Here is a 12,346-nt window from a genome sequence, read left to right on the forward strand (position 1 = left end):
AAAATCATCAAATGCAAAGCAAACCAAGAATCAATAAGCCAAACCAATATAACATCTATTTTGCTCAATTTGCTTTAGTTTTACAGTTTCATAATTCAAGTTATCACAATAAATTGAATCAGCAATTGAATCAGTTCTCTGTAACAGGAATCTAATAATTGGAATATTTGTAACAGAACAGACTCTTTCCACCATACAAAGGGAAGGCAGTTGAAATTTGCATGGTGCTGAGAGAACGATTTGTCTCACCAACATGTTGAGGTCATGCAATTAGTAATTTAATGTTGCCATCCTATTGTTGGTGAGAGAACGGCCTCTTACCAGCCTTAAAGACACAATCAGTGGATAATTCTGTAATTTTGGCCAGAGAACGGCCTCTAATATGTATCCAAGACACAGTGCAATGATATATTGGTAATTAAGTGGACACATTTCTAGAAAGGATTGGTCGTTATGTTTGTTCAAACACAAACCTTTTGTGGTATTTTTTAAGAAGAATTTAAGAACTAAGAACACCCTTTTATGTGAGACACAGGCAATGGGCAGTTTTGTAATGTTGGCCACATAACGGACTCTTATGTTAATTCCAAAACACAGTGACATTCAATATTGATCAAAAATTGGACTGGGCTGCAGAAAAATCCACCACCAACAAGAGTTACCAAGTAAATGCAAATGATGGAAAGAGACCGATGTCTCAGCAACAAATTTGAAACAGTACGAACAGTATGTTTTGTTCAAGGACCACTCTTATTTTAATTTTGTCCAACACACTCCCTTTGGGGTATTTAATCATGTCAGAATCTAAGTACTGATCTTACGCAAAGTTTTCAAAGAGTGTGCTCAAATGTGAACTCCAGTCGAATCCCCCAAAGAAGAATTGGACTGTCTAGAACTTAAAAAAAAACTCGTAAAATATTTACACCACAATCAACGTCAAAGAATATAATGAAACTTTCCACGACACTTGCTGACACAGCTGTGTGGGTGAGTTTTTATGAGGGAAAAAATAAACGCCAGTCACCCTCATCAAAAGGGACCTGAAAAGAAAAAAAATGAATATAAAGTCAATCAAATCATCAAGTTAGCTTGTTACCTCAATGTTTCAAGGACGATAATCAATTTCGCCTTTTACTTTTCAATATATACAACCAGCAAAGTTTTCAGTTCAATAAAAAATAACAACTAAAACTTTAACGCACAATATGACGTTTCGCCGTTTTGTGAGATGCACCATTGACCATTGAAACAAAAATATTATTAAGACATTTGTCTCAAACGAGTAACGAAGCACCGACCTTAACATTATTTGACCAGCACTCTAACCACCACATCGTTACACCTTTTTCTATGAAGATAAAATATGAATTTAAATAGGCAACGAAAAGAATTTTTGGCGCAAAACGCAAAATTCAAAAAAAAAAAATACAGTGTGAGACTTGAACGTCTGAAATATCAAATCACGGTACAGATGCTCTAATCACATAACCAAGTGACCGCTTACTAAAAAGCAATCATGTAATTATAAAAATAGTTTTTTAAATGTGTGTGCGAAATGGCAAAGTCGACATCCAATTCATCTTCACCCAATATAAGTTCTTACCGATATAAGGCATCAAAATTAGCTATTTTCTTTTGGATTAGATTGCATTTGTGTACTCGAGTATTTTCGTCAATTGTACTAACGCAGGTAATCCCCAACTATTAATGTCACTTTGGCCACCTGTTTAGGGTCGACCGTGGCTTATGTGTTTCGTCTACCTGCATTAGTAAGACTGAAAAAACTGGCTTGCAGCAAGCCAGTGCAGTAAGCCAGTGCAAAAAGCCAATACAGCAAGCCAACCAGTGCCAAGCGCAAGCATCAATGTTGACTGCGGTTTTTTTTGCAAGTGCGACCCCGTGTGTGACCCCGAAGAGACTTCTTCTTCAGCCAAACGTCAATGACTGTTGTTTTAGGAATATGGGAAATGACTTGTGCTGGATGGGGAAGTATTCCATAATCACTGGAGGGTAATCTATGATAGATTACTTCTGAAAACGGAACAGTAGGCCCGGTAAGAGCAAAAACATGATAAGTGTTCACCCTACGCTGCAAATGTTCAGTAGATTCAACAGTCATCAGTTAAAGAAGCCATATCGCGAGTGTGCGCTCTACATTGCATGCTTTGTTGGGTATAAAGTCATGAGACGAAGATATTAAATTAAAACAATGATATTCATTCACCATGCGCCCCCGGGATTTGTCTTCGAGGATCGTTAATTTGAGACATAGATTCAGTTAACATTTTCGGTTTGTGATAGGGAGCTATGTCTAAATCCCCTGTAACGTACGTTTCCCTTCTTCTTTCCCTTCGTTCTGAAACAATGTCTTTCTCATCGTACTCAGTCTCCCACAAAGCTAGCTCTTCTTCAACAGGAATTTAATTACTACTATTACAACAGTGTCGTGAAAAGTATCTTTTCAAGTCGTAGTACTGACAAACAGATTAAAGTTGTCAAACGTTACCATTAGATTGAGGTATTTTTTTACCCCATCAAAACCAGTGGGAAGTTTCATCTGATGTAAATGCTAGCTCGGTTAGTAAACCGAGGAAAAAGAGTTTTGACCGCAGGAAAAAGAATAGAAAATGGTACAGCTTGGTAAATACTTGAAGAAAATGCGATTTTTTCTTTGGTCAGGTGCTTCAAGATAACAACTTTGTCCTTAAAGTGATCAGTTAATTTTTGACGGTTTTGGGCAAAGCCTGGATGAATCAGAACAATACTGATTATGGTGAAGTCTCGAAAGCTGTCAACACCTAAACGAATAAAGAGACTGGCAAGAGTACCAGTACTTGACATTCCTGAAATCATGAGTAACCCTACATCTTTTTCTTAACCCAAATGTTCCCAAATGCAAAGAGTTTTTTGGTTGACTAAAACTCTCCGTGGTCGTAGCAGTGTACGCAAGGTAAATCAATCCAATCTGCTTAGGGGTTTTCCGGGCATTGAAATGGAGAAACGATGCGAGAAGTTCCATTTTATAGTGAATGTTGACGAAGATTACCATCCTTGACATAACATTTCTTCTTACTTGAGGATTCTTTGGCCTTATCTCTTTTTCTGAGGCATCTAAGGGAACAAACATATTTTTTTATTTTTTGAGCTATTTCTTCTAGTGGTTTACTGCTTGACTGTTTGCATTGGGCGAGACGGTGGTCATCTTTACAGAGTAAACAAATGAGCTGTTTCTGTTTACTGTCTGCTCCACTCTTGCAACTTGATCTCGCCTTTTGCGGATTGATGAGCTGGTATGCTCATTGTGTTGACGTTCAGCGAAATCTCACTTTGATTTCTTTTTGCCGAACCGGCTTTTGAACTTTTTTATACTTCTGATGTCTCCTCCGATCGTAATTTGGCAGTGCTTGTCCATCAACTCACCTTTGAAGATTGAGCGTTATCATTCGGAAAGGGAAGAAGATTTCAACATCTTGGATGATTCTTGCTTATCTTCTTCCCCGAAACATGCTGCAGACTTGGCTAGATGGAGGTTGTGCCCTTAGCAGTTGTTTGTCTTTTACTGCAGTCTCCTAGTGTATCAAAAGAAAGAAAAGTCCGTTTTCAAGTTAAAGTTGTCAGAGTTAGTGCTTTTGTTAGAGGATCGCGATGTGTGTTAGAAAACACTAGAGTTCCTGAATTGTCACGATCCCCTTTTAATCCCTCTACAGTTATTTAAAAGTGGTAAATCTTCATCTAAGTTTATTCCTCCCATAGAGAAATATCATTTGATTCTCTATCTGGTTTATGAACGTAATGTTACTGACAGTGAAAAACACGAGGCATATAAAAATCTTCATTCGGAACAGTATCTAACAAAATTTCACTGACAATTGCTAGTTTTTCCACTTTCTAGTGTTGTTGTGATAATACGTACCCATGTTACTTTTTCACAGTCCCTTTCAAATTAACCTGCAAGGCCTTGGGTTGCTCTTCACCCAATTGGAAAAGTTCTTCGTGCTTTTTGTTATTGTGCTGCTGGGTAGGTTTACACATATGTGATATTGCGTAAGTGATTTTGTGTACTTATCTTTTTTGTTTGTTATTTTGGCAACTACGAAAAAAATTAATTCACAGGCTTGGGAGTGTGTGTATCCATGTAACTGCCCTATTACAATATCAGCCAAAAAAGGTGCCTCAACCATTTCTGATGATAGCGTTGGGATACCGGTTACATCATTACCATGTTCTTGGAACAAGCCTGGGAAAGGACCAGTAAATATTGAGACAATAATATAAATTTAATTCATCTTCACATGTTACTTGGGTCACTTAAGGTAACAATTGTGAAAATTGCTGATTTAAATGTACACAGTCATAGGAAGAAAGAGGTTTTAGTAAATGATATTATAGAGGTTAGTGATGAAGAATATCAACGTATAAATGAAGCTCTCGCAAAACTAAAACATTTTCCTGTTCTGCTGTTCTGTGTACCTGAGTATGCAGATTCATTTCAGCCACCAGCTGAAAAATATATCTTACCGAAGGTACTCAGTGAAATGTAAAATCCTCAATTAGAAGATAAACTGAGATGGAAGTAAACGAAGAGTGTGAAAGACTATTTACAGAAATAAGAATTACTACCGAAGAAATGCGTTCAGTTGAGATTGTTACCATAAATCAAAGTGAAAGTGAAGAATAGGAACAACAGTGAAGTGGCAGGATAACGGGTACCAAGAACCACCGTATCGTAAAAAGAGATACAGCTAGAGAAGTTATTGGTGGTGAAGTAAAGTTTCTTTTAGAAATGTGTTATCCTGAACCGATTACATTTAACGGAAACACATACACAAGGTAAACGAATTATTTGCAATAAAGTTATAACATAAAGTTATGAATTTCTTTACTCTATATAGATATGGTAAACGAAATAAGCCAAAAGCTGTTTCTCTACTGCAAAGTACAAACGAAGGCACACACAAACTTTCAATACGAACCTGTGGGTTTGATTTTATCAAAAAGTAATCCCTATCTTGCTGCGTCTCCAGATAGAATATTCACGTGCAGCCGCCATGTCTGTTGTGTAGTCGAAGTTAAATGTCCATTTCTATTAAAGGGACAAAAAATAAATGAGTACGCTAAGAAGAGTAAAGGTTTCTGCTTGTTGTTTGACGAAAGTACCAATGAACTACGCCTAGATCCAAATTTTGAGTATTACTCTCAGGTATAACAATTTCCCAAATATTACTTTTGTTTTGCAAAGTACGATTAATGTTGCATTCTTAGGTACAATTACAGCTTTTCGTAACAGAGCTATCTCTTGCACTTTCGTGGTATTAACGGAAACAAAGATATCGAATACGTAACAGTACAAAGGAACGAAGATTTAATTGCAATGATGGTAGCTTAAGGCAAACTTTACTTTGTTAACTTCATTCTCCCTGAACTCGTCGAAAAACGATATACTTCCGTGAAGTCAGTTCCTCAACCATCAACATTATGACAACAAAATACGCAGAGTGAAAAGTTAAACCAATTTATTTGTTATTGTCAAGATCCTCTAAAAGTTGAAGAAACAGTTATGTGTTAAAGTACATTCTGTGTTATTCACGAATTCCACAAAACGTGTACCGGATCAAAAAGAATAACTGAAAGTTGGTTGTGCACATTCTATAAAAAATAAACTGCTGAAAGGAAAAGGAAAGTGGAAGAAACAATCAGCTAGTTGGTGCAAATACCGTTGTGTTGGTTGAGCCAAACAGTGTTGGAGATGTAGTGGTTTTTGTTGGAAATTCTGAGTCAATGAATGCAGTCGCAGTAGTTGAAATATCAGATATCAACTTAAATCAATGTCAAAGAGTGAACGGTATGTTAAAAATAAAATTATTTTTGTGGTTTTACTACAACAGTAGCCTACAATTAATAATTTACTCCACAGACTCTATGAATCAATGTGAATCTCCATCATTTGATATATTAAAATTTCCTGATAACACTTCAAGAAAGAAACAAATGAAATCAAATCTAGGTTGTAGGTGTATTGGTAGTAGGTATTGGTAGGTAGGTTGAAAGGTGTATTGACGAAAATGTCCTACCACAAACAATGATAATGCCAAACCCTTGTAGGAAAAGAGGGCGACCGAAGGAGAGTATTCAAAATGGGAAAACAGCAAGTGATGTTGTCAATCTTAGTCAATCAAATCGTCCTAATTTGTGTTCTTTTCCTGATTAAATCTGTGATATTACTCCAAATGTTCTAAGCCGCTTCAGTAGGGTAAGAAAAGCAATGCGCGTGTTCAATGATCAATTAAGAAAAAAACAGATTTTTTTACCCACATTTATTAGAAGTAACACGACAAATTCATTGCGATGGAACTACACTTGGGTTTGCATTAGTCAGACAACAATAAACAAAAACAATTTTATAAAAAAAACTTATCTTTAAGTCTCCTTTGCGAAGTAATTGAATTTGAACAACATCTTTTGTAATCTTATAAGTTTCTCTCAATCTTCCAATAACTCTTTCATCATGAATTCTTATTTAAGAAACTTTCCGAGAAAAAGAGGTTTCGCGTGTAGTCAATCTACTTCTCTTTCCTAAAAACGTTGGTGTTGTTAATTTTGCTCCTCTTTCTTCAATAGATTTTTCATTAAGAACCCACGGTCGGCTATAACTTCATCGCCTGGCTTCAACAGGTTAAAAAACTCTCATCGTTAACAACTGCTAAATGTTTTGTATTCATAGTTATATGCACATCAGTAGATCGCCCCCCCCCATATCCCTGAGAAATGTACGTAATTGGACCGTTAGAACTAATTCCAATCATAAATTTAGCTGTGTTTTTCCCCTTGGAGTACGAATATGTGGAACTTCGGGCAAGCAAGTTACTGTATCTCTCAATGGGTACTTCGAAACAATCAATGATTACCTTGCATTTTGGAAATTTCCTTTTAAAGTAACTCGGCATTGATTTTGCGTTTGAAGTATTAGTCGGCAAAACCATGAAATTTCGAGCTAATCTAACATACATTACGTCAATCCACTTGCTGAAGTTATTACTAACAGTACTAACAGGGTTGGACCACCGCGGTTAAAATCTACCGCGGTAGTACCGCGCGGTAGCGGTAGTACCGCAATCTTTTACCGCAGTATGCTCAAAATTTTCACAATTACCGCACTACCGCATGTCATGTATACTACCGCACGGTAGCGGTAGATAAACGCCATCTATCAGCCAGAAAATGAACTATATTTCAATAAAAAATAGATGGCAGCACGTCATTTCCTCAGTCCCTACCGCTTGCTGCCCAGATGTCTATCAAAACTTTATCGTAAGGGAAGGGTTGGGACCGAAGCGGCTGTTGCGCTTTGGTACGTACAACACCGCTAGGGTGTCAACCCTGACGCACGGCAACGTATTGACGCGTCGTATGCCAAGTCCAAATGTTGTATCTCTCTTTCTCTCTTATCTCGTCACCCACCACCCTCCTACTCAACTTCGAAGTTGGGTGGGTGGGTGGTGGGTTACGAGGGGGGCTGCTGGGTGGGCGGGCTCGTCACCAAATAAATGGAAGATACAACATTTGGACTCACGCGTCAAGGACGGGTGGGTGGGTGGTGTTTGACGAGGGTAGGTGAGTGGGTTAGTAACCAACTCAATGGAAGATACGACATTTGGACTTGGCATATGACTTTTCAAGGACGTTGCCGTGCGTCAGGATTGACAACCTAGCGGTGTTGTACCAAAGTTGTTGTACTCCGCGCTACCGCAAACGACCACCGCTACCGCGGTAGGCTGTCAGACTACCGCAGTAGTAACGTACCGTGGTATAAAATCAAAATCTTGTGGTTACCGCTACCGGGTAGCGGTAAATTTTTTGACTACCGCGTCCAACCCTGCAGTACTTAACCCTATTTTGAATCGGTACGCAGGATCTTGTTCTCCCAGATTTAGCCTTAAACGCATTAAAACTAACAATAACTGTTCCTCGTAGGTAAGTGATTTTTTGGTTAACAATGAGCAATTTTTGATAGCAGGCAACAGCAACTGAAAAATAATTTTAAATAGTTCCCATGGAGATAGTCCTGTGTAGTATTTAGTTTTCTTGTCGTTTTTATGAATGTCATTGATTAACTTTTCATCTTTAATTTTTTGTTCTAAATAAACTTTTTTATCACGCAACAAACTTCCCTCTAAGATAGCACCATTTAGTTTGTTACAAATTTCCCCAACGGCGTCTCTGAGTTGTTTAATTTCTTGCTGTCCTCCATCTCTGCATGGCGACTGTTGACAGTTTATTCCGAAATGAGAAAACGAAGAAGTTCCCGGTTGTATTTCTGTATGAATTTTTTTTTAAATGAAGGCTTTTATATTTAGAAATAAATATATGTACCTTCAGTCGATGACGTTGATTCTTGAGACAGCAATAGTAATAGCAATTCTTGTATTGTTTTGCTCAGCGGAAATGCAACTGCTTTCGTAGAACAAAAAATTTTTCAGTATTAGTAATTCCACCTGAGAAAAATAAATATATACAACAGTTAAATATGTCACAGATGTTGTCCATTAACTGTTAGCAACATACTTTCATTAGTACCCAGATTGTTAATTGATGATACATAAGGCGTATCTTCAACAATGTCTACATTCACTGATGAGTCTTCAATAATGTCTACATTTGAAGAAAAACTGACACTTGTAGTTTTCCCATGGTCATTAGTAATGATTGATGCAGTTTTATTGGTTAAAGAACAATCATCATTTACACAATGTGATAAACTACCTAAGTCAAAAGTTGTACTCTCGCTAGTTTCATCCTGTTGTGTTTCACTTTCGTGTTGCACAGTTTCATTACCATTTTCCAAAGAACAACCTGTTTGTTAATTACAACATATTTTTAATCTTAAACCGAATTCTTATACAAAAAAATACCTGTAGGTAGGGACAACAACTGATTATCTTGTCTAAGGGAGCCTAAATTAATACTTGGAACCCAATCAATGTCAACAGTTGAGTAAAATAAGCAGGTTTCCCTATGACAAACGATTAAGATGTAAGGAACAATAGTAATGAGAAATAAACGTATCAACTACCTGATACAAAGTGATGTGAACAGACAAAATGATGTAAAGTATTTCCATTTAAGTTTCTTTGTGCAAGTTGCATCCAAAGAATTCTTCTTTGTTCAATGAGCACTTTGTCGCAATCAGAAAACCAATCACATTTTGTTTACTGTGGAATTTTATAAAAACTACGTCCTTTTCCTATTTTCGACACTTTCCAACAAAAAAAATGCAACAATTGGTATTAACCTTTTCAACAAATTTTTAGAAATGAGCACAATACTTCCGGAAAACTGAAGTAAATGACAGCTAAACAAGCAAACAACTGCTAAGGGCAACAACCCCAATCTAGCCAAATCTGCAGCATGTTTCGGCTATCCCCCACCACGGTGCGCACTAGTCGACTAGCCGCATGACTTTTGGCTAAGCGGATACGAAGCAAGTCGAAAATGGACTATATAGATAGTATCTTTAAGTTGCATCCGACTCTGGATATTTTTTCCAATAGAAATAAAAGTTAATTGTTTTCTTCAATTTCGAACTACTGACCGATAATTCTGTAGCTCGGAGCTCTCATCACTCGACACTATTCTTGTCCTATGTGATTCAATTTTTTGGTTGTACCTAAAATCAAGAGATTTAGCAGCTACGTCCACATTTTACCCAATATGATAATACTGTAACGCACATTCAGTGTACGTACGAAATGGAATCACATTAAAATCATACCCCTGGTTACAGTAGGTTGCGAAAAAACGTGTGAAGGCTTTCTATAAAGTACGCATATTGTAAAAATATTAACACGACGCCAATGTCTCAAGTAGGAGAACTAAGGTGGATTCTGTTTTCCGCAAAGGAAATTGCGGATTCCTAATTTAGCATTTCAGCCTTAAACGGAAAACTTTCTTCAGTTTGTAGTGTGTTGTTTTTTTCTACATCCCAGATTGTGAACCATTTACTTTTTATTCCTGTGATGTGCTTTTTATACATTGAATGGAAAACTGCTTGATAATGGCAATATTGGATAAAATAACAAAAGAAACAAAGGAGAAAGATGGAAAACCAGAGTGTGTGTATCAATTGTTAAATATGACTTAAATGTCAAGTCTTTGACACAGTGTGGGGGACTCTACTCCCAATCAAGGTAATTTTCTTAATATTAGTAAAAGGAATCGTCAACATTAATTAAGTTTTAACTTACAGGAAGCCACAATTGTTAGTTGCAGATTTCATGTAAGTGAAAGTCAACATAACATACCAGACCAAGCAACGATACTTCATGATATTAGAAAAAGTGCCCATTAATATGTTTTTTTTTTCACATTTGTATTTGGTAGTCATGGCTAACGGCTAGTGGAATGGGCATGTACAGGCTAGGCATGCCATGGATACCTTGGAAATTGGCTACCAAGGAAATATACGGTTTCCTCCAACTACAAAGTATCAGTGGCAATACTCTATGAGAGTATGTATCAGCTACGAAGTATAATTTCCTGAAGTGTTACATAAAGAAGAGTTTATACCAACTTATCTGCCCATTTTTTAAACTTAATCAGATTCTCCAGAGAAGATGGCATCAGTGACTCACAATTCCTCTCCGCAAGTTGACTGAGCAACTACTGCTGCACTGGAATACTACTCGGATTTGTTATTCCATAAATTTTGCTCGGCTACTCTGCCTATGCGACTTGGCTCGACTACTCTAACCTCTTAGCCGGGCTAGTTTGCCACTCGGCTCCACTCCCTTCTATGTTGCTCTGTCGTGTTGCAAGGCAAATATCTTTCAGAGCCATTTTGTGGACCATGTAATTTCATTAGATTTAGACACTATCTAATAAACCCATTTTTCACACCCATGCAGGTTTTTCCAGAGACAGCGTCAATGACAGCCTATTTTGATCCGCCACTACCTGGTCACAGCGATCCACCAATTTAGCTCGGATACTTTGCTCTTGACTTGGCTTCTCTGCTACTTGGATCTGTTACTGGGCAAAAATGCCATTCGGTATTATCGGTGTGAACCTCTTTTAGAGCATCTTCTGGACACTGAGTATAATTTTATTAGACTTTAGTTGAAGACACCAAATAATTAACCTATTTTTCACATTTATACAGGTTTCTCAGAGAAGAGAGCGCCAGGGACAGGCAATTCTGTTCCGCCACTTCCCGGCAACAGCGGTCCACCATTTGAGGTCGAATATATGTTACTTCACTCGGCTACTCAGCCACTAGGTTCGGTTACTCCGCCACTGGGTTAAGCTGCTGTCTTTGTAGCTGTTGCGTTTTGTTGACCAGCTCTGATCGGCACCTTCATGGATCGACATCCACGAATATATTTGCACCCCCAAATCGAGCGACACCCACATGGATTGGCACCCGCAGCAGAACTTTATAATGCAGTGTAGCTAACAAAGAAAAAAGAACACAATTGGAAAAAAACACAATTGAAAACAAAAAAATTTAATATGTTTCAAGGTGTCATTTCTGTATTTCGGAACCGCAATGCATTTCTTTTTAAAATTGAACAAAAGATTTGATTTGTTAATAAGTTTGTTCTGTTTCGCTCATCTCTCCTCCAGAAGCGACTAAAGAGTTCAATTTAGCTTTAAGCTGATCCATAACTCCTCTTCAGAAGAGAGGCTGCCCACTCCTGCGCTCCCATTTAATTTCAATTAAATCCCATAGCTCGTCTTCTTCTTCGGGCTGTCTACGTTGTAGGCCAATCGTTTTTCTTTTGTTTTGCCAAACACTTTCAAACGGTGAAAGGTGGCTAGACTTCGGAGGCCACTTCTGTTCCTGGAACGAAACAGTCCGGTCCAGTTGCTTGAAGTCGTTAAATAAATGGATTAGGCAAGCAGTACGGGACCAGCTGTAATCCATTAAAGTAATGGGGCCAACTCCAAAACGAGTGGCTGCTCGTGAAATGATCTCTTCCTCCAGCAGATCCAGGAATTGGTTTTCCGATAAATTAATAATTAGCGCAATGGATTTAGCGCCCTTCGATGAAAACCATGCAAGCCCAAACGCGGGTGATAGCTCTGGTTTTAATTGAATATATGAACGGCTGTGTGCCAAGAAAGACAAACCCATCGGAGTGAATACTAAATTATACAAGAAAATCAGATTTTTTCAGGGGAATCTTAGGGTTAAAAATTACACAAATAAAACATTTGAAGAATTTTAAACGAAGATCTAACCTGAAAGTAGCAATATCAGCAAAAATAACATTTTCCAAAAAATTCCCAGAATTTGCATTCCTTTATTCTGAGACTTCCTATAAAAACAAAATTTATTATTTAAGTTTCA

The sequence above is a fragment of the Daphnia pulicaria genome, chromosome 1 (genome assembly GCF_021234035.1).
Source record: "Daphnia pulicaria isolate SC F1-1A chromosome 1, SC_F0-13Bv2, whole genome shotgun sequence".
Lineage (NCBI taxonomy): Eukaryota > Metazoa > Arthropoda > Branchiopoda > Diplostraca > Daphniidae > Daphnia > Daphnia pulicaria.